General features: G+C 42.5%; 1 protein-coding gene across 1 annotated transcript in view; it reads left to right on the top strand.

Moving 5' to 3' along the window:
* The first annotated feature begins 11987 nt into the window (after nt 1–11987).
* The window catches only part of LOC132393877 (uncharacterized), a 30674-nt gene continuing 20091 nt past the window's right edge, over nt 11988–22570 (top strand). The window contains exon 1 of the mRNA XM_059969281.1: nt 11988–12093. The gene's annotated coding sequence lies outside the window, so the exon portion shown is untranslated. The remainder of the gene's footprint in view (nt 12094–22570) is intronic.

The following is a 22570-nucleotide window of genomic DNA, read 5'->3' as shown; positions in this document are numbered from 1 at the left end:
ATCCCCCATCATTCTGGATGCAGTGATACAACAATGGCTTCACAATTCACCATCAAGATAGGACTGCTGAGTCTTTCAAAGAGAGAGGAGGTGGCGTATGCTTTATGATAAACTCCTTGTGGTGTACAAGCGTTGTGATGTTCACCCAGTCCTGCTCACCCAGCCTGGAATATCTTGCATCATGTTGTTCATTTTATCTGTCACAGGAGATTTCAGTGATTATCTTGGTGTCAGTGTACAAACCACCTCAGGCCAGTGTCAAAAAGGCTCTGGATGAATTGAGCAATATAATCAACAGGCATGAAACAGCACATCCTGATGCCTCCCTTTATCATTTTGGGGTATTTTAACCAAGCCAGCTGGAAAAAGTCTCTAAATAATTATTGCCAACAAATCACTTGTTGTACCAGAGGAATCACTTGACCACTGTTACGCCACCATCAAAAGTGCTATCCCACACCCACAGATTGGAAAGTCTGATCACCTGGCTATACTTCTACTCCCTGAGTGTGTGTGTGTGTCTCTCTCTCCACATTTAACTCTGGTGATGCGAACGTCAGAGATGTCTCGTTGTCGGGTGATGACATAGTCAATGATATGCCAGCTTTTAGATTGTGGACATATCCATGTGCATTTGAGCTTGTCTGGCAATCTCAACAGTGTGTTAGTAATGCACAGATTGAACTCTGTGCATGTTGAGAGGAGAAGTAGACCAATACCATTACTATTGCCAACCCCTTGGCATCCAATCACAGCAGGCCACGCAGTGGACTCCTTGCCAACCCGAGCATTGAAGTCTCCCAGCAACAGCAGCTTATCGGAAGTTGCCATGCTACTGATGGTGGTTTTCACCTCACTGTAGAATGCCTCCTTGATTTCACTGGAATTAGTCAGAGTTGGGGCATAAACGTTGACTATGGTGAGATGGTGCTTTCCTTGCAGAAGTGTACACAAGGTCTGGATTCAGTCATTTACAACCACAGGCAATTTTTATAATTTTTTTTCTGATACTTATTCAATTTAAGTTTCGGTATTGTCCCTCCAATGTCCCCTAATAAAAATAATACTGGACTATGTGGGAGTTGTACTCCGGTAATTTGTTCCAATAAAAGTCTTAGATTTATCCAAAATGGTTGAATTTTAAAACAAGACCAAGTAGAATGTAAAAAAGTACCAATTTTTTGATTACATCGAAAACATTGGTCAGACATATTTGAATTTAATCTATTTATTTTCTGTGGTGTTATATATAATTGATGTAAAAAATTATATTGTATTAATCTGTCAAACATTTATTGTATTTCTCATACTATCAGAACATAATCTTGACCAGTTTTTTCCATCAATTTTAACATTCAAATCAGATTCCCATTTTTGTCTTGATTTATGAATTCCTGATTTAATTGTCTGTTTTTGAATCAAATTATACATACAAGATGTAAATTTTTTATTTTTTCCATTTTTAATTAATATTTCTATTTCACTAGGTTTTGGCATCAACATTGTTTGTCCCAGCTTTTCTCGTAAATAAGCCTTTAATTGAAAATAACAGAAAAGAGTGTTATTTGATATTTTATATTTATTTTTTAATTGATCAAACAACATCAATATACCCCCCTTCAAAACAATCACCTATATATTTAATCTCCTTTTGGAACCAATTATGTAAAAGTTTATTATCTATTGTAAAAGGAATAAGTCTATTTTGAATTAAAGTTCAATTTATAAAAATTGCATTGGCAGTAGCCAAAAAAGTTATTGCAGTTACTTGGAAATCTGATTTATATTTAACTATGGATTGTTGGAATAATGAAATACATAGTTGTATTCCACTTGAAAAAATTATATACAATCTCAGAAATGAATATGATATATTTTTGAAAATTTGGCTCCCATACTTACAAAAGATAGGATTAAATACATAGGTCCTTTGAAGATAAAATTATAAAGTAATTGGGGAAAGTAAAAATAAATATTAAAATTATTTTGAACTCCATGGAGCATGTGGGGATCCTCTGATAACCAGGCAATCTTCCTCTTCTTTTTTTTCTTTCTTTAGATAAGGGTTAAGGTGGGGAGGGTTAAGGGGAGAGGGGAGGGTTAATATTATTTTTCTCACTATTTCATCATCTCTTTTATTCTTGTAATTTTCTAAAATTTAATAAATAAATAGATAAAAATTAAAAACAACAGGCAAGGTAGGGTTGGTAGCTTTGCTGCAAGGCAGTTCTTGATAACCAAGCACACACCAGATTCTCTTCATTCTTCTTTGGGCCTGCCAGAGACTGAAGACAGCACCACCAGTAGTGAGGACCAAGAAGGTATGGACTAGGGAGGTGCAAGAGTGCTTACAAGACTCTTTTGAATTAGTGGACTAGACTGTATTCAGGGATTCATCTTTGATTTGGAATGAGAATGCCACAGCTATCACATACCATTAAAACCTGTGTAGATGAGTGTGTCTACAAAAACATACTGTACATACCCAAATCAGAAGTTGTGGATGAACCAGGAGATTCATAGTCTGCTCAGAGCTAGATCTGTGGCATTCAGTCCGGCAACCCAGGACTGTACAAGAAAACCAGGTATGACTTATGGAGAGCTATCAGAAAAGAAGAGGAAGTAATCCGAATGAGATGGGAGGTGGAATTGGATGTACATCAACTCTGGCAGAGTTTTTAGGAAATTACTTCCTATGAAGCAAAAACCTAACATCATGAATGGCAGCGTTGCTTCTCTCCCAGACGAGCTCAATGTCTTTTATGCATGCTTTGTCGCACCTGGTGACCCTGTGATCTTTATCTCAGAAGCTGATGTCAGCATCCGGTGATTCTGTGATCTATATCTCAGAAATTGACGTCAGGTTCTCTTGCAAGGTGACAGTTACTGCTATTTCAAAAGAGCAAAAATTATACCAGTACCCGATAAGAACTGGGTGAACTGCCTTAACGACTATCGTCTAGTAGCACTCACTTCTATGGTGATGAAGTGCTTTGAGAGATTGACTAGAATTAACTCCTGTCTCAGGAAGGACCTGAACCCACTGCAATTTGCTCATTACTGCAATAGAACTAAGGTAGATGCGATCTCATTGGCTCTTCATGTGGCTTTTGATCACTTGGACAATATAAGTACCTGTGTCAGGATGCTGTTTATTGAGCAAGTGCAACAGGCAGTAAAGAGGGCAAATGGAATGTTGGCCTTTGTTACAAGGGGAATTGAATACAAGAACAAGGATGTCCTTTTGCATTTGTACAGGGCCCTGGTGAGACCACACCTGGAATATTGTGTACAGTTTTGGTCTCCAGGTTTAAGGAAGGACATTCTGGCAATTGAGGAAGTGCAGCGTAGATTCACTAGGGTGATTCCTGGGATGGCAGGGCTGTCTTACGCAGAGAGATTGGAGAGATTGGGCTTGTACACGCTGGAATTGAGGAGATTGAGAGGGGATCTGATTGAAACATTTAAGATAATTAAAGGATTTGATAGGATTGAGGCAGGAAATATGTTCCAGATGTTGGGAGAGTCCAGTACCAGAGGGCATGGATTGAGAATAAGAGGTCGGTTATTTAAAACAGAGTTGAGGAAGAGCTTCTTCTCCCAGAGAGTTGTGGAGGTGTGGAATGCACTGCCTCGGAAGACGGTGGAGGCCAATTCTCTGGATGCTTTCAAGAAGGCGCTGGATAGATATCTGATGGATAGGGGAATCAAGGGATATGGGGACAAGGCAGGGACTGGGTATTGATAGTGAATGATCAGCCATGATCTCAGAATGGCGGTGCAGACTCGAGGGGCCGAATGGTCTACTTCTGCACCTATTGTCTATTGTCTATTGACTATATCTCAGCATTTAACACAATCATTCCTACAGTTCTGATTGGAAAAACTCCAAAAACTGGGCCTCTGTACCCCCCCCCCCCCCAGTGAATCTGGATCCTTATTTTCCTAACCAAAATACCATAATCTGTGCAGATCAGAAATGAGATCTCCACCTCTTTGACAACACTGGCACACCAGAGGGATTGTGCTTTGTTCATTGCTCTACTCCCTCCACACCCATGACTGTGACCATTTGCAGCTCAAATGCCGTCTGTAAATTTGCAGACAATAATGCTATTTTTGGCAGAATTTCAGATGGTGATGAGAGGGTGTACAGGAGCAAGGTATCAGTTAGTTGAGTGGTGTCGCAGCAACAACCTTGTACTCAATATCAGTAAGACCAAAGAGCTGACTGTGGACTTCAGAAAGGGTAAGATGGGGGAACACAAACCAATCCTCATAGAGGGATCAGAGGTGTCAATATAGAACATAGAACATAGACGAATGGTCTACTTCTGCACCTATTGTCTATTACAGGCCCTTCGGCCCACAATGTTGTGCTGACCCTCAAACCCTGCCTCCCATATAACCCCCCCACCTTAAATTCCTCCATATACCTGTCTAGTAGTCTCTTAAACTTCACTAGTGTATTTGCCTCCACCACTGACTCAGGCAGTGCATTCCACGCATCAACCACTCTCTGAGTGAAAAACCTTCCTCTAATATCCCCCTTGAACTTCCCTCCCCTTACCTTAAAGCCAAGTCCTCTTGTACTGAGCAGTGGTGCCCTGGGGAAGAGGCACTGGCTGTCCACTCTGTCTATTCATCTTAATATCTCTGAGGATTGATCTTAGACCCAACATACTGATGTAGCTACAAAGAAGGTACAGCCATTGCTATATTTCATTAGGAGTTTGAGAAGATTTGGCATGTCAAGAAAAAATCTCACAAATTTCTGCGGATGTACCATGGAGAGCATTTTAACTGGCTACGTCACTTTGGTTGAAACACAACATCTGAGCTATATTTCCAGATGAAACTTGGCTGGAAGTATATCTTTCCTTGGAAGTAAAATAATAAATGTGTTGATAATGTAATCCTCTCTTTGTTGAGGCTTGTTACTTTACATTGGAATACCTAGCTAAACAGTTCTCGACAGAATTTGGAGGTTCCACCGAGACTTGTCTAGGTGCAACGTGCAACAGTGTCACGGGAAATTCCAAGGTCAGAACTGTTTGCGAGAAACTCTTCAGGAGTAGCAGCCACCAAAGGAAAAGTAAGTTTTTTACTCTTTGCAATTCGACCTCACTTTTTTCTTGCTTTCACCCTGTACACTACGATCAATGTTATGGTCTTGAGTGGATCAGTTTCTCTCATCATGATTCCAATGCATTTGGAGTGATGACAGAAACTTTAAGTAGGGAAAGAGGTTGACCTAGTTACTGGGACGCATGAAATACCTGTGCACAAGCATATTGGATAGTTTTTAGTGTCAGGACACTTATACAGGTTGACCTAGCATTGGGGACAAATGAAAATTTTCTGAGGTAGTATGAGAAAGGAAATTAGTAAACTAACTAATAACGAAAGGGTGTCAGGGACACCAGGTACCAGAACTAAATATTGAAATGAAGTGAAAACTGGTAAGTTGTTAGGATATTGGTAAACATAAGTAGTACAAAATAATGATAAAGTGAAAGATGTGGCAGGGTGTGTCTTTCTCAGAGCCTGAACAAGCAATCAGTGCATGGAAAGAAAAAGTAACAGTAGAAATAATGCAAAGTGTTTGAAGCAGATATAAAAGCTGCAGAGCCAACATTGCACAGAAAGGAATAAAATGTGCTTTTGGATCTGAAAGAGGGGAAGAAGATGAATATAGAATTATGCAGCAGATAAAGTAGCCAGATATGGTTATGATGAGGATTGCCCCCACCCCTAGTTACTATCAGAGAGGGAGGAGCTGGGGCAAAAAATCAAAACCAAAATATAATGTACACTACTTATTCTGTGTACAGCAGCTAAAGGGATATGGTTAAGAATTTGGGGGCATATGTGCCCAGAAATAATTCTAGAGTGTTCCAAGTAATTAGTTACCAGAAAGCAATACCCATTCTAGTTGATAAATGAAGAAAGAAGATTAATTGTAATGTGTTTGCATCTGAACATACACTCCACTTTGCCAGAAGCACAGCGACATGCTAGGGGAATAAATGACAAATCAAAGAATGCAATATTGACTGTTCTGGGTAATAACAACGGGGACCCAAATAGATGAGTTACATCAATGTTACCAGAGGAAATCGCAGCAAGAGGCGGAGAGGGAAGAGGTAAAAGAAGCTCGGAAAGAAGCTGTTTTTTTTTTAACTGATCGCGGCAAAGAGGCTGGACTGTGCAGGTGTGTGACATAGCACACCAAAGGTTTCAAAAGAAAGACCACCTTATACAGCGGCCATCATCGTAGTGGCCATTGTAAGAGTGGACTGAGGCAGAGTGGGGCGGCTTTGGCTCAATCAGGCTTCGGCGAGAATAGGCAGAGGCGAGGTTTGAACAGGGCATGACTACGCAAGCGCATGAAAGTCAGCCCATGAGGCAGCGAGAGAATTTAAATAGCGAGCGGAGGCTGAGTATGAGCTTCACTCCAGGTGAGGTAAGGCTGGGTAAGCTCCCTTAATTAATCTAATTAGATTAGGAGTAGGTAATGGAGGCAGCAGTTAGGGCAGTTGAGTGCTCCATTTGCAGTACGTGGGAAGTCAGGGCAAGCACAACTGTCCCTGATGACTACACCTGCAAAAGGTGCATCCAGCTGCAGCTCCTGACAATCCATGTTAGGGAACACTGGAGTTGGAGCTGGATGAACTTCGGATCATTTGGGAGGCAGAGGCAGAAATAGACAGGAGTTTCAGGGAGATAGTCACCCCTAGGAGTCAGGAGACAGGTAGTTGGGTGACAGTCAGGAGAGGGAAGGGGAACAGACAGGAAGAACAAAGCATCCCTGTGGCCATTCCCAATAACAATAAGTATACCATTTTGGATACTGTTGGTGGGGACGATCTGCCAGGGACAAATTGCAGTGGTTGCATCTCTGGCACCGAGACTGGACCCTCAGCTCAGAAGGGAAGGAGGGAAAAGAGGAGAGCAGTAGTGATAGGGGATTCGATAGTTAAGGGAACAGATAGGAGATTCTGTGGAAGAGATCAAGAATCCCAAATGGTCCATTGCCTCCCTGGTGCCAGGGTCTGCGATATCTTGGACCAAGTTCTCAGTATTCTCAAGAGGGAGGGTAAGCAGCCAGATGTCGTGGTCCATGTAGGGACCAATGACGTGGATAGGAAGAGTGAGGAGGACCTGAAAGGTGAGTTTAGGGAGCTAGGTGCCAAGTTAAAGGACAGAACTTCCAGGATAGCAATCTCAGGATTGCTACTAGTGCCACGTGCAGGTGGGTTTAGAAATAGTAAGATAGTGCAGATTAACATGTGGCTGAAGACATGGTGCAGGATGGAGGGCTTCAGATTTATAGATAATTGGGCAGTTTTCCAGGGAAGGGACCTGTTCAGGAAGGATGTTCTGGAAGGATGGTTTACATCTGAACTGGAGGGGGACAAATATTCTTGCAGGTAGGTTTGCTAGAGAGGCTTCAGTGGATTTAAACTAGATATGAGGGGGAAGGGGAGCCAGAGTGTAGGAACAGATGTATGGGAGAAGGAAGAAAAAGAAGACAGTAAAGTTCTTTGTACTGTTAGAGATAAACAGAGAGGAAGAGGTGGAGAATTTCTTAAATGCATTTATTTTAATGCTTGGAGCATTGTAAGAAAGTGGATGAGCTTAGAACATGGATTGATACCTGGAAATATGATGTTGTAGCTATTAGTGAAACATGGTTGCAGGAGGGGTGTGATTGGCAACTAAATATTCCTGGATTTCATTGCTTCAGGTGTGATAAAATCAGAGGGACAAGAAGGGGAGGTGTTGCATTGCTTGTCAGAGAAAATATTACAACGGTGCTCTGACAAGATAGATTAGAGGGCTCGTCTAGGGAGACTATTTGGGTAGAATTGAGGAATGGAAAAGGTGTAGTAACACTTATAGAGGTGTATTATAGACCACCTAATGGGGAGCGAGAATTGGAGGAGCAAATTTGAAAGGAAGTGGCTGATATTTGTAGTAAGCACAGGGCTGTGATTGTGGGAGATTTTAATTTTCCACACATAGACTGGGAAGCCCATACTGTAAAAGGGATGGATGGTTAGAAGTTTGTAAACTGTGTGCAGTTTTTTGCAGCAATACATAGAGGTACCAACTAGAGAAGGGGCAGTGTTGGATCTTCTGTTAGGGAATGAAATAGGTCAGGTGACAGAGGTATGTGTTGGGGAGCACTTCAGGTCCAGTGATCACAAAGCCATTAGCTTCAGAAGGATAAGACTGGACCCAGGGTTGAGATTTTTGATTAGAGAAAGGCTAACTTTGAGGCGATGCGAAAGGATTTAGAAGGAGTGGATTAGGACAATTTGTTTTATGGGAACGATGTAATAGAGAAATAACGGTCATTTAAAAGTGAAATTTTGAGGGTACAGAATCTTTATGTTCCTGTTAGGTTGAAAGGAAAGGTTAAAAGTTTGAGAAAGCCATGACTTTCAAGGGATATTGGAAACTTGGTTAGGAAAAAGAGAGATATATACAATAAATATAGGCAGAATGGAGTAAATGAGGTGCTCGAGGAATACAAAGAATGTAAGAAGAATCTTAAGAAAGAAATTAGAAAAGCTAAAAGAAGATACGAGGTTGCTTTGGCAAGTAAGGTGAAAATAAATCCAAAGGGTTTCTACAGTTATATTAATAGCAAAAGGATGGTGAAGGATAAAATTGGTCCCTTAAAGAATCAGAGTGGACTGCTATGTGTGGAGCCAAAAGAGATGGGGAAGATTTTGAACAATTTCTTTTCTTCGGTATTCACTAAGGAGAAGGATATTGAAGGGAAAGGTAAGGTAAGGGAAATGAGTAGGGAAGTAACGGAAACTATGATGATTAAAGAGGAGGAAGCACTGCCACTTTTAAAGAATATAAAAGTGGATAAATCTCTGGATCCTGACAGGATATTCCCTAGGACCTTGAGGGAGGTTAGTGTAGAAATAGCAGGGGCTCTGACAGAAATATTTCAAATATCATTAGAAATGGGGATGGTGCCGGAGGATTAGCGTATTGCTCATGTGGTTCCATTGTTTAAAAAGAGTTCTAAGAGGTAAACCTAGCAATTATAGGCCTGTCAGTTTGACGTCAGTGGTGGGTAAATTAATGGAAAGTATTCTTAGAGATGGTATATATAATTATCTGGATAGAGTGGGTCTGATTAGGAACAGTCAACATGGATTTGTGTGTAGAAGGTCATGTTTGACAAATATTGAATTTTTTGAAGAGGTTACTAGGAAAGTTGACGAGGTTAAAGCAGTGGATGTTGTCTATATGGACTTCTGTAAGACCTTTGACAAGGTTCCGCATGGAAAGTTAGTTAGGAAGGTTCAATTGTTAGGTATTAGTATTGAAGTACTAAAATGGATTCAACAGTGGCTGGATGGGAGATGCCAGAGAGTAGTGGTGGATAACTGTTTGTCAGGTTGGAGGCTAGTGACTAGTGGTGTGCCTCAGGAATCTGTACTAGGTCCAATGTTGTTTGTCATATACATTAATGATCTGGATGATGGAGTGGTAAATTGGATTAGTAAGTATGCAAGTGATACTAAGGTAGGTGGCATTGTGGATGATGAAGTAGGTTTTCAAAGTTTGCAGGGAGATTTAGGCCAATTAGAAGAGTGGGCAGAGCGAAGGCAGATGGAGTTTAATGCTGATAAGTGTGAGGTGCTACATTTTGGTAGGAATAATCCAGATAGGACTTACATCGTAAATGGCAGGGCATTGAAGAATGCAGTAGAACAGAGTGATCTAGGAATAATGGTGCATAGTTCCCTGAAGGTGGAATTTCATGTGGTTAGGGTGGTGAAGAAAGCTTTTGGTATGCTGGCCTTTATAAATCAGAGCATTGAGTATAGGAGTTGGGATGTAATGTTAAAATTGTACAAGGCATTGGTAAGGTCAAATTTAGAGTATTGTGTACAGTTCTGGTCACCAAATTATAAGAAGGATGTCAACAAAATAGAGAGAGTACAGAGAAGATTTACTAGAATATTACCTGGGTTTCAGCACCTAAGTTACAGGGAAAGATTGAACAAGTTAGGTTTTTATTCTTTGGAGCGTAGAAGGTTGAGGGGGGACTTGATAGAGGTATTTAAAATTATGAGGGGGATAGATAGAGTTGACGTGGATAGGCTTTTTCCATTGAGAGTAGGGAAGATTCAAACAAGTGGACATGATTTGAGAGTTAGGGGGCAAAATTTTAAGGGTAACATGAAGGGGAATTTCTTTACTCAGAGAGTGGTAGCTGTGTGGAATGAGCTTCCAGTAGAAGTGATAGAGGCAGGTTTGGTATTGTCATTTAAAGTAAAACTGGATAGGTATATGGACAGGAAAGGAATGGAGGGTTTTGGGCTGAGTGCGGGTCAGTGGGACTAGGTGAGAGTAAGCGTTCGGCATGGACTAGAAGGGCCGAGATGGCCTGTTTCTGTGCTGTAATTGTTATATGGTTATATGGAAAGGAGAATACTTTGCCGCATTTGAGTCCCATTTGTGGATGATGTTCCAAAGTTGTATCGATCAACATTAGACCAAGATCATTTAGAGCAGGGGTGTCAAACTCATTTTAGGTCACGGGCTGGATTGGGCAAAATGCAGCTTCATGCGGGCCGGATCAATCGGGTGCGTGCGAACGCAGCTTTCATTGCCTCCGTTTTTTCAGCCTGTTCTCATGTGTCTCAGTCTCTGCTATAACTACAAAGTGTTTCACTTCACAAATTCCGTTTCTTATGAAGAAGACTGCTGAGCAAGCATTGTTTTTATGATTGGTATTAACTTACAATCATAGGCTTCATATCACCGGGCCATTAATAATTAAAATAATAGATCTATCTAAAATGATCTCGTGGGCCGGATATAATTGTACGCCGGGCCGGATATGGCCCGCGGGCCTTGACACCTATGATTTAGAGACAGAACCCACAAAATAGATGGTTAAGGACATCGGTGTCTCATAAACCAACTAATTCAGAAAGACGTTGGAAAAGTTTGATCCTAATGACACTACACATACTGAAGCATGAATACTTAGGAAAATGATTAGAGAATGGATACGATAGCGTCTTTTAAGAGACTCCTGAATAGGTACATGGAGCTTAGAAAAATAGAGGGCTATAGGTAACCCTAAGTAATTTCTAAGGTAAGGACATGTTCGGCACAGCTTTGTGGGCCAAAGGGCCTGTATTGTGCTGTAGGTTTTCTGTGTTTCTATGGGAGAAAGAGCTACAGGAGCTAATACTCTGGAGGCAGCTAAAGTGTTTTCACTTTGAGAAAATACATGGGATATCATGTGGGAAATGCAGGTGAGGGAACAAGCCAGCAGAGAGATTATAGAAGGGAAGTAAAATATCACAGGAACATACCTTCACCTAATCAGGGAAACTGCAGTCAGGCTCAAATCTACGGTTTCAGCTGTGGTAATTTGGGTCATTATGGTCGAAGCTGTAGAGCAAACAGTTAATGTAATTTAAATTATAACATAAATCAGAGATTGGAGTTACAGAAGGGTCAGAAGATGTTGGAATTTTGGTTAGTTGGGGTATTTCATGCATTAAACTTGTTGAATGATGTTTTCTTTGTGCATGATGGCTAACTTCCAACATTTCTTTGTTTTGGATTCTTAGAGTAACATATTTCCTCAGTGTTGTCAAACGGTAATTGAATATTGTGGTAACGATTTAACCCTTAGGAGCAAGAGATTTTCTGGAATGGTATAAAGTGTGAATGGTTTTGCATGTAAAGTGTGGTCACAACTGAGTTAATTTCAGTGAGGGAAAATGTATCTGTGTGTGTATCTGTGTGAGAGGGGGGAAAGGGTGCTAATGCTGTTTTTTAAGAGACTGGGCCTTTAAGAGGTTGCATCAGTGTGTTAAGATTCAGATCAAAGTAATAGTTAAAACCATGTAACCAATGACTCATAAGGAAATAAAACATTTCCGGAGGTTGACTGGGTATTGTGTCGGTGCGGGCAGCGGAGCGGGAGCAAGGAGTGCTCGAGGTCGACAGATGACTGTAGATCGGAGGATCAGAGGATCAGCCGTTATAGGTAGGCTGAGGATGTTGGACCTACCTGGACAGTACCTGAGGAGGAAGGTAAAACTGCGCAGGCGTGGGTGACATCAGCAGCAAGCGCGGGGTTTAAAAAGAGGCCCACTTTTAGGAGCGGGCAGCGGAGTGCTGGGCTTTGGCGCAAGGGGACTTTGGTGAGAGGAAATCAGTGAGCCTGAGTATGTGCTTGCTGAGGTAAAAATGGTGAGGTCAGTAGGTACTTTTTTCATTTATTCTGACTAATCTGGGATCAGGTAATGGGGGAGACAGTTAGAGCAGTGGAGTGCTCCGTATGCAGTATGTGGGAGGTCAGCGTCAACACAGTTGTCCCTGATGACCACACCTGCAATAGGTGCATCCAGCTGCAGCTCCTCTCAGACCGAGTTAGGGAATTGGAGCAGGAGCTGGATGAACTACGGATCATTCGGGAGGCAGAGGCAGAGATAGGTAAGAGTTATTGGGAGGTAATCACACTGGAAAGAAAGGAGGTAGGCAAATGGGTGACAGTCAAGAGAGGCAGGGGGAGCAGACAGAGAGAGCAAAGCACCCCTGTGGCCGTTCCCATCAACAATAAGTATACTGTTTTGGATACTGTTGGTGGGGATGACCTACCAGGAATAAGTTGCAGTGGTCCTGTCTCTGGCACGGAGGTTGGACCCTCAACTAGGAAGGGGAGGAGGGAAGAGAAGAGAGCGGTAGTGATAGGGGATTCTATAGTCAGGGGGGCAGATAGGAGATTTTGTGGGGAAGATAGGGAGTCTCGGATGGTATGTTGCCTCCCTGGTGCCGGGGTCCGGGACATCTCAGATCGGGTGCAGGTTATTCTTGAGAGGGAGGGCAAGAACCCAGATGTTGTGGTCCATGTAGGGACCAATGATGTGGGAAGGATGAGTGAGGGGGTCCTGTGTAGTGAGTTCAGGGAGTTAGGTGCAAAGCTGAAGGGCAGGACTGCCAGGGTAACAATCTCAGGATTACTACCTGTGCCATGTGCGAGTGAGGCAAGGAACAGAAAGATTATAGAGATTAATACGTGGCTGAGAGGATGGTGCAGGAGAGAGGGCTTCAGGTTTTTAGATAATTGGGCTTTGTTCCAGGGAAGGTGGGATCTGTTCCGACGGGACAGTTTACACCTGAACTGGAGCAGTACTAACATTCTTGCAGGAAAGTTTGCTAGTGCTTCTCGGGGGGGGGGGTTTAAACTAAATTTGCAGGGGGTAGGGATCCAGAATGTGAGAGAGGATAGTGAGATGAAGAATAAAGAACAGGTGGGGACTACACAGTTCCGGAATATTAAGTGTGTAGTAGAGAAAGGTGAGGCGGAACAAGTGATAAGGAGGACACATGTACAGAGGGATGGTCTGACGGAACAGGAGCTAAGTGTGCAGAAAGAATAAGTAAATTTAGGAAGGGCAACAAAATTCAAGGGGCGTATAGCCCAAAGGGTGTTCAGGGAGCTGGGTTAAGCACAAAAGGCAGCGATTTAAACAGAGAGGAGAAATGGACCACTAAAAATTCTATATCTGAATGCAAGAAGTGTCAGAAATAAGGCGGATGAGCTTGAAGCTCAGGTGCGAATGGGTAACTATGATGTTGTTGGGATAACGGAGACATAGCTGCAGGGAGATCAGACCTGGGAAATGAATGTATAAGGGTATACGTGCTATCGTAGGGACAGAAATGTGGGCAGAGGGGGTGGGGTGGCCCTGCTGGTGAGGAATGAGATTCAGTCCTTTGCAAGGGGGGACATAGGATCAGGAGAAGTAGAGTCTGTGTGGATAGAACTGAGGAACAGTAAGGGCAAAAAGACCCTAATGGGTGTTGTCTACAGGCCACCAAACAGTAGCATGGATATTGGGTGCAAGTTGAATAGGGAGTTAACATTAGCATGTGGCAAAGGAAATGTTGCAGTAGTTATGGGGGATTTCAACATGCAGGTGAACTGGGAGAATCAGGTTGGTGCTGGACCCCAGGATAGGGAGCTTGTAGAGTGCCTACGGGATGCATTCTTGGAACAGCTTGTACGAGAGCCGACCAGGGACAAGGCTATTCTGGGTTTAGTGTTGTGTAATGAAAAGGATTTGATAAGCGATCTTGAAGTAAAGGAGCCATTAGGAGGTAGTTTTAATATGATAAGTTTTTATCTGCAATTTGAGAAGGATAAGGGCAGATCGGAGGTGTCAGTGTTGCAGTTGAACAAAGGAGACTATGGAGTCATGAGGGAGGAGCTGGCCAAAGTTAACTGGACGGATATCCTAGCAGAAAAGACAGTGGAACAGCAATGGCAGGTATTCTTGGGAATAATGCACATGGTGCAAAATCAGTTCATCTCCCAGAGAAGGAAGGATTCAAAGGCGGGAAAAGGGCCACAGTGGTTGACAAAGGAAGTCAGAGATTGCATAGCATTTAAAAGAAAGGAAGTATGACAGAGCTAAGGTGAGTGGGAGGACAGATGATTGGGAAATTTTTAAAGAACAACAGAACAACTAAAAAGGCAATATGGGGAGAAAAAATGAGGTACGAACGCAAGCTAGCCAGGAATATAAAGGAGGATAGCAAAAGCTTTTTTAGGTATGTGAAGAGAAAGAAGATAGATAAGAACAATGTTGGGCCCTTGAAGAATGAATTGGGTGAAATTGTTATGGGAAACAGAGAAATGGCAGAAGAATTTAATAAGTACTTTAGATCTGTCTTCACTAGGGAAGACACAAGCAATCTCCCAGATGTATGGATGGGCCAAGGGCATAGGGTAACAGAGGAAATTAAACAGATTGATATTAGGAAGGAAACGGTGATGAGTAGACTGATGGGACTGAAAGCTGACAAATCCCCAGGTCCAGATGGTCTGCATCCTAGGGTACTAAAGGAGGTGGCTCTGGAAATTGTGGATGCATTGATAATCATTTTCCAATGTTCCTTAGATTCAGGATCCGTTCCTGAGGATTGGAGAATGGCTAATGTTATCCCACTTTTTAAGAAAGGAGGGAGGGAGAAAACAGAGAACTATTGTCCTGTCAGCCTAACATCAGTAGTGGGGTAGATGCTAGAGTCCATTATTAAAAATTAAATAGTGGCATATCTAGATAGCAGTGATAGGATTGGGGTGAGCCAGCATGGATTTACCAAGGGCAAATCATGCTTGACTAATCTATTGGTTTTTCGAGGATGTAACCAGGAAGTTAGACAAGGGAGATCCAGTGGATGTAGTGTACCTCGATTTTCAGAAGGCATTTGATAAGGTCCCACATAGGAGATTGGTGGGTAAAATCAGAGCTCATGGCATTGGGGGGAAGATATTGACATGGATAGAAAACTGGTTGGCAGATAGAAAGCAAAGGGTAACGGTGAATGGGTGTTTCTCGGAATGGCAAGTGGTGACTAGTGGGGTGCCACAGGGCTCGGTATTGGGACCACAGCTGTTTACGATTTACATCAACGATTTAGATGAAGGCATTGAGAATAACATCAGCAAGTTTGCTGATGATACTAAACTGGGTGGCAGTGTGATGTGATGAGGATGTTAGGAGAATTCAGGGTGACTTGGATAGGCTGAGTGAGTGGGAGATACTTGGCAGATGACGTTTAATGTAAATAAGTGTGAGGTTATCCACTTTGGGAGTAAGAACAGGAAAGCAGATTATTATCTGAACGGTGTAGAGTTAGGAAAGGGAAAAATACAAAGAGATCTAGGAGTCCTTGTTCATCAGTCACTAAAGGTGAATGAGCAAGTGCAGCAGGCAGTGAAGAAGGCTAATGGAATGTTGGCCTTTATTACAAAGGGAATTGAGTCCAAGAGCAAGGAAATCCTTTTGCATTTGTACAGGGCCCTGGTGAGACCACACCTGGAGTATTGTGTACAGTTTTGGTCTCCAGGGTTATGGAAGGACATCCTGGCTGTAGTGGAAGTGCAGCGTAGATTCACGAGGTTAATTCCTGGGACGTCCGGACTGTCTTACGCAGAGAGGTTAGAGAAACTGGGCTTGTACATGCTGGAATTAAGGAGATTGAGAGGGTATCTGATTGCAACATATAAGATTACTAAGGGATTGGACAAGATAGAGGCAGGAAATATGTTCCAGATGCTGGGAGAGTCCGGTACCAGAGGGCATGGTTTGAGAATAAGAGGTAGGTCATTTAAGATAGAGTTAAGGAAAAACTTCTCCTAGAGAGTTGTGGGGTCTGAAATGCACTGCCTCAGAAGGCAGTGGAGGCCAGTTCTCTGGATGCTTTCAAGAAGGAGCTAGATAGGTATCTTATGGATAGGGGAATCAAGGGATATGGGGACAAGGCAGGAACCGGGTATTGATAGTAGATGATCAGCCATGATCTCAGAATGGCGGTGCAGGCTTGAAGGGCCGAATGGTCTACTTCTGCACCTATTGTCTATTGTAGATAGTACATTTTTGATTATGTTGCTATCGTTAGGCCTCCACAGAAAATATTTCTGTCAATCAGATATGCTATACCCCAGAAGCTGAGGAAGCATTTGAACATGTAAAAGAAGCAATAGTATCTACCTCAGCTTTGGGCCTCACAGACTATAAGAAGGAATTTCACCTTTTGTTCACCATGAATGGTTTGTTCAGATCGTTTTGACTCTGAATTACAGGGAAAGCAGATTGTTTATTTCAGTACTCAGACTCAATAGCTGGAGGTTTATCAGATGGTCTTCCGGCAGTGTCAACCTCTTGCTTTACTGTTCATTACATACTGACTTGTTGTGCCTTGTAACACCGTACCCCTGCTAGGCAAACTTAGTACAAAATAGAGTTATTAATAAACCAGAATGTTAGAATTACTCACTGTATAACTCTTGTGGCCACTTCTCTCCTCATGGTGGAAGAAGGCAATCTACACTGCTGTGAAACTGCTACACAAGAAGTGATAAGATCTTGTGTGGACCTAACTGCTACTCGTATTGTTAATGCTGGTTTCATTTTCTCTGTTGATGGTTTGGCTTTATGTTACAATAAGGAAAAAGCTGAGTTACAAGGAGCACAATAGTATGTGGCTTCACCCTGATAAACGCATTGTGGTTCCAGGTAAATTGGAAATGTGGATTGCCCAATGTGTTCACAAGTACACACATATGGGCAAGTGGGAAATGATTAATTAAATAAACTAAACTTGTTATGACCCTGGAGTATCTGAAGTTACAGAACAAATCTGAAGACAATGTATGAAATGTGAGATGAACCTTGCAAAATCTGGGAAAACCGGAAGAAGTAACAGGGATTCATACCCTGTTGTCAGCTGGCCTTTTTTTTTACGCTTGTGGATAGATTTTATTGAATTGTCTTAATGTAAAGGGTATATATTACCCTTTCCCAGTGTAGAGTGACCTTTGCTTAAAAACATCCACCATTGTCCTGTACTTAAAAAGACCAAGGTGGCTTGTCTGAACAACTGGCGGCCCATCGCACTCACCTCAATAATAAGCAAATGCTTTGAGAGGCTGGGCAAGGATTATGTCTGCAGCTTGCTACCACCCAAACTGGACCTCCTACAATTCACCTACTGATACAACCAATTGATAGATGATGCAATAGCCACATCGACCTTACACATCTGGAGAAGTAGGATGTTTATGTCAGAATGCTGTTCTTGGACTACAATTCAGCATTCAACATCATAATTCCCTCCAGGCTTGACAAGAAGCTCAGAGACCTCGACCTTCACCCAACTTTGTGTAGCTGGATCGTGGTCTTCCTATCAGATCGCCAGCAAGTGGTAAGAGAGGGGTCCCTCACCTTTGCCTCTCTAACACTCAACACAGGTGCCCCTCAGGGCTGCGTCCTAAGCTCCCTCCTTTACTTGCTGTATACCCACAATTGTGTTGCCACCCACAGCTCCAATCTGTTAATGAAATTTGCTGATGACACTACACTGATTGGCCTAATCTCAAATAATAACAAGGCAGCCTGCAGCAGTGGTGTCAAGAAAACAACCTCTCCCTCAATGTCACAAAAACAAAGGAGCTGGTTGTGGACTGCAGGTGGAATGGAGACAGGCTAACCTCTATTGACATCAACGGATCTGGGGTTGAGAGGATAATCAGCTTTAAGTTCCTTGGCATAAACACCATAGAGGATCTCCCGTGGTCTGTACATACCAGCTGTGTGGTGAAAAAGGCATAACAGCCCTATTTCACTTCAGAGGGTTGAAGGAATTTGGTATGGGTCCCCAAATCCTAAGAACTTTCTGCAGGGGCACAATTGAGAGCATCCTGACTGGAGAGCATAACTGCCTGGTATGGGAACTGTATCTCCCTCAATCGCAGGACTCTGCAGAGAGTGGTGCAGACAGCCCACTGCATCTATAGATGTAGATGATTCAGGACATTTACATGGACAGGTGTGCAAATAGGGCCCGAAGGATCATTGGGAAGCTGATTCACCCTAACGACAAACTGTTCCACAAAATGTTAGCAGAGCAGCAATGACGTGCGTTTCTGGGAAGAATCAGGAAGGTACAGGACATGTGTATTCCAAAAATGAAGTGTTACGAACCCCGTAACTGGGTCACTTACCAACAAAGACAGAGAGGTCCGTTGAAGTCTGATGGTACTATTTATAACAGTATTTATTAGTAAAAATACACAAAAATCATATCAATGCCAATATATAGATAATATACATCGTCATTACTAAATTTAAAAGTGCGGGTATAATAATAATCAATAAGAAATACGCTCTATCGTTGTCTAGGGGATAATGTATTGTCCGACGGAAATATAAAGTTCACTCAGTTCATGCAGGCTGCAGCCTTTGGGGACCGCTAGGGTTGCAATTGTTGGCGAGAGAGAGAATTTTGGGAGAAAAACTTGCTGGCTTTCCTTTTATGATTTCGATCCATCGGAGTCTCGTTGGTGTGGCCGTTCACTTATGGCCTCTTCTTTAGCTAAGCTGTTCTTCTGTGGTGAGCCTGCCAATCCCAGGCAAGGGAAGGACACACACAAGCCCTCACCGGCTGTCGCTATTAAACGCTGTCACGGGATTTCTAGCATTTCTCCTGGTGCGTCTAAAGGGGTTGTTCCCCAGACCCTCTTTTATCCTTACTCATGGGGTCTCAGTTGTCAATCAAGTTGGGATGGTGCAATCCCTCAACCAGCCCACTCTGGTCGTCCCCTGAGACTCTTCAATGAATAGTACAGTACTCAATACGCAATTCCATCTCCAAGAGACAATGGCTGTTATCAGCGGCTTTGTTTCGCTGAGGCCAGGACACATTCCAAACCTTGTGGATTCTGCGTGTCTCTCTCTCATTTCCTGGGTCCCAGACCCGAATTAATAGCGATCTTGCGATTCTCGAAAAGGAGGGGGTGACTTTGTACCCTTCGGCCCCTCAGAGTTGCAGCACATTCGTAACAGAAGAAAAATGGCAAACTAGTACAACCATGGCTGACAAGGGAATTAAAGGCTAATGTAAAAACAAAAGAGAGGGCATAGCAACAAAGCAAAAGTTAGTGGGAAGATAGAGGATTAGGATGTTTTTAAAAGCCTACAGAGAGCAATTAAAAGAAACATTAGAAGGGAAAAGATGAAATATGAAAGCAAGTTAGCAAATAATATCAAAGTGGATAGTAAATGCTTTTTCAAGCATGAAAAAAATAGGGAGATGAGTGGATATAGGACCTCCAGAAAATGAAGCAGGAAAAATAATAACGGGGGACAAGGAGATAGCAGATGAACTAAATGAGCATTTCACATCAGTCTTCACTGTGGAAGACACTCACAGTGCACCAGATATTGTAGTGTGTGAAGGAGGAGAAGTGGTTGCAGTTACTATTACAAGGCAGAGAATGCTCAAAAAGCTGAAAGACTTAAAGATACATAAGACACCTGGACCAGATGAACTACACCCTAGGTGAAAGAGGTAGTGGTAGAGATTGTGGCAGCATTAGAAATGATCTTTCAAAAATCGTTGGACCCTTCAGCACACAAAGTTCTGCTGAACATGTCCTTACCTCACAAATTACTAGGCTTAACTATAGCCCTCTGTTTTACTAAGCTGCATGTACCTATCTAAAAGTCTCTTAAAAGACCCTATCATATCAGCCTCCACCACTGTTTTTGGCAGCCCATTCCACATACTCACCACTCTCTGAGTAAAAAACTTACCCCTGACATCTCCTCTGTACCTACTCCCCAGCACCTTAAACCTGTGTCCTCTTGTAGCTACCATTTCAGCTCTGGGAAAAAGCTTCTGACTATCCACATGATCAATGCCTCTTATCATCTTGTACACCTTGTACACTTCTATCAGGTCAACTCTCATCCTCCTTCGCTCCAAGGAGAAAAGGCTGAGTTCACTCAACCTATTGTGTACAATTCTGGTCACCGAATTATAGGAAAGATATCAATAAATTAGAGAGAGTGCAGAGACGATATACTAGGATGTTACCTGGGTTTCAGCACTTAAGTTACAGAGAAAGGTTGAACAAGTTAGGTCTCTATTCATTGGAGCATAGAAGGTTGAGGGGGGATTTGATCGAGGTATTTAAAATTTTGAGAGGGATAGAGTTGACGTGAATAGGCTGTTTCCAATGAGAGTAGGGGAGATTCAAACGAGAGGACATGATTTGAGAGTTAGGGGGCAGAAGTTTAAGGGAAACACGAGGGGGTATTTCTTTACTCAGAGAGTGATAGCTGTGTGGAATGAGCTTCCTGTAGAAGTAGTAGAGGCCAGTTCAGTTGTGTCATTTAAGGTAAAATTGGATAGGTATATGGACGGGAAAGGAGTGGAGGGTTATGGGCTGAGTGCGGGTAGGTGGGACTAGGTGAGATTAAGAGTTCGGCACGGACTAGGAGGGCCGAGATGGCCTGTTTCCGTGCTGTGATTGTTATATGATTATATGTTATGGAAAAATGGACTGAAAAATGGCAGATGGAGTTTAGTACAGACAAGTGTGAGGTATTGCACTTTGGAAGGACAAACCAAGGTAGAACATACAAGGTAAGTGATAGGACATTGAGGAGTGCAGTCGAACAGATGGATTTGGAAATACAGATACAAAATTCCCTAAAAGTGGCATCACAGGTAGATAGGGTCATAAAGAGAGCTTTTCATACATTGGTCTTTATAAATCAAAGTATTGAGCATAAGAGTTGGAATGTTATGGTGAGGTTGTATAAGGCATTGGTGAGGCCGAATTTGGAGTATTGTGTGCAGTTTTGGTCACCAAATTACAGGAGGGATATTAATAAGGTTGAAAGAGTGCAGAGAAGGTTTACAAGGATGTTGCCGAGACTTGAAAAACTGAGTTACAGAGAAAGGTTGAATAGGTTAGGACTTCATTCCCTGGAGCATAGAAAAATGAGGGAAGATTTGATAGAGGTATATAAGATTTTGGTGGGTATAGATAGAGTAAGTGCTATCAGGTTTTTTCCACTAAGGCTAGGGGAGAAAAAAACCAGAGGACGTGGGTTATGGGTGAAGGGAGAAGTTTAAAGGGAACATTAGTGGGGGCTTCTTCACACAGAGAGTGGTGGGAGTGTGGAATGAGCTTCCAGATGAAGTGGTAAATGTGGGCTCACTTTTAACATTTAAGAAAAACTTGGACAGGTACATGGATGAGAGGGGTATAGAGGGATATGGCCCAGGTGCAGGTCAGTGATACTAGGCAGAAAAATGGTTCGGCACAGCCAAGAAGGCAATTATCTTTCCTATAATTCGGTGACCAGAACTGTACACAATACTCCAAATTCAGCCTTACCAATGCCTTGTACAATTTTAACATTACATCCCAACTCCTATACTCTATGCTCTGATTTATAAAGGCCAACATACCAAAAGCTTTTTTCACCACCTTATCCACATGAGATTCCACCTTCAGGGAATTATGCACCATTATTCCTAGATCACTCTGTTCTACTGCGTTCTTCAATGCCCTACCATTTACCATGTATATGCCCTACCATTTACCATGGTAGTAGAAATAAATGTGCAGACTATTTTCTAAACAGGGAGGAAGTCCAAAAATCTGAGGTGCAGATCTCTCTTGGGAATCCTTGTGCAGATCACCCTAAAGGTTAACTTGCAGGTAGAGTCGATGGTGAGGTAGGCAAATGCAATATTAGCGTTCATTTCAAAAGGTCTAGAATACAAAAGCAGGGATACAATGCTGAGGCTTTACAAGGTACTGGTGAGGCCTCACCTTGAGTATTGTGTACAGTTTTGGGCTCCTCATCTTAAAAAATGTGTGCAGGCATTGGAGGGGATCCTGAGGAGGTTCACAAGGATGATTCCAGTTATCATACGAAGAACATTTGATGGCTCTGGGTCTGTACTTGCTGGAATTTAGAGAAATGAAGGGGGATCTCATTGAAACCTGTGGAATGTTGAAAGGCCTAGACACAGTGGATGTGGAAAGGATGTTTTCAGTAATGTCTAGGACAAGAGGGCACACCTTCAGGATAGAGGGGTGTCTATTCAAAACAGAGATGTGGAGAAATTTCTTTAGCCAAAGGGCGGTGGATTTGTGGAATTTGTTTCCACATGCAGCTGTGGCCAGGTTGCTGGGTGA

This window comes from Hypanus sabinus, chromosome 5 (genome assembly GCF_030144855.1).
Source record: "Hypanus sabinus isolate sHypSab1 chromosome 5, sHypSab1.hap1, whole genome shotgun sequence".
Lineage (NCBI taxonomy): Eukaryota > Metazoa > Chordata > Chondrichthyes > Myliobatiformes > Dasyatidae > Hypanus > Hypanus sabinus.
Note: the sequence above shows the minus strand (reverse complement) of the source record. Positions and strands in the feature narration are given on the sequence as shown.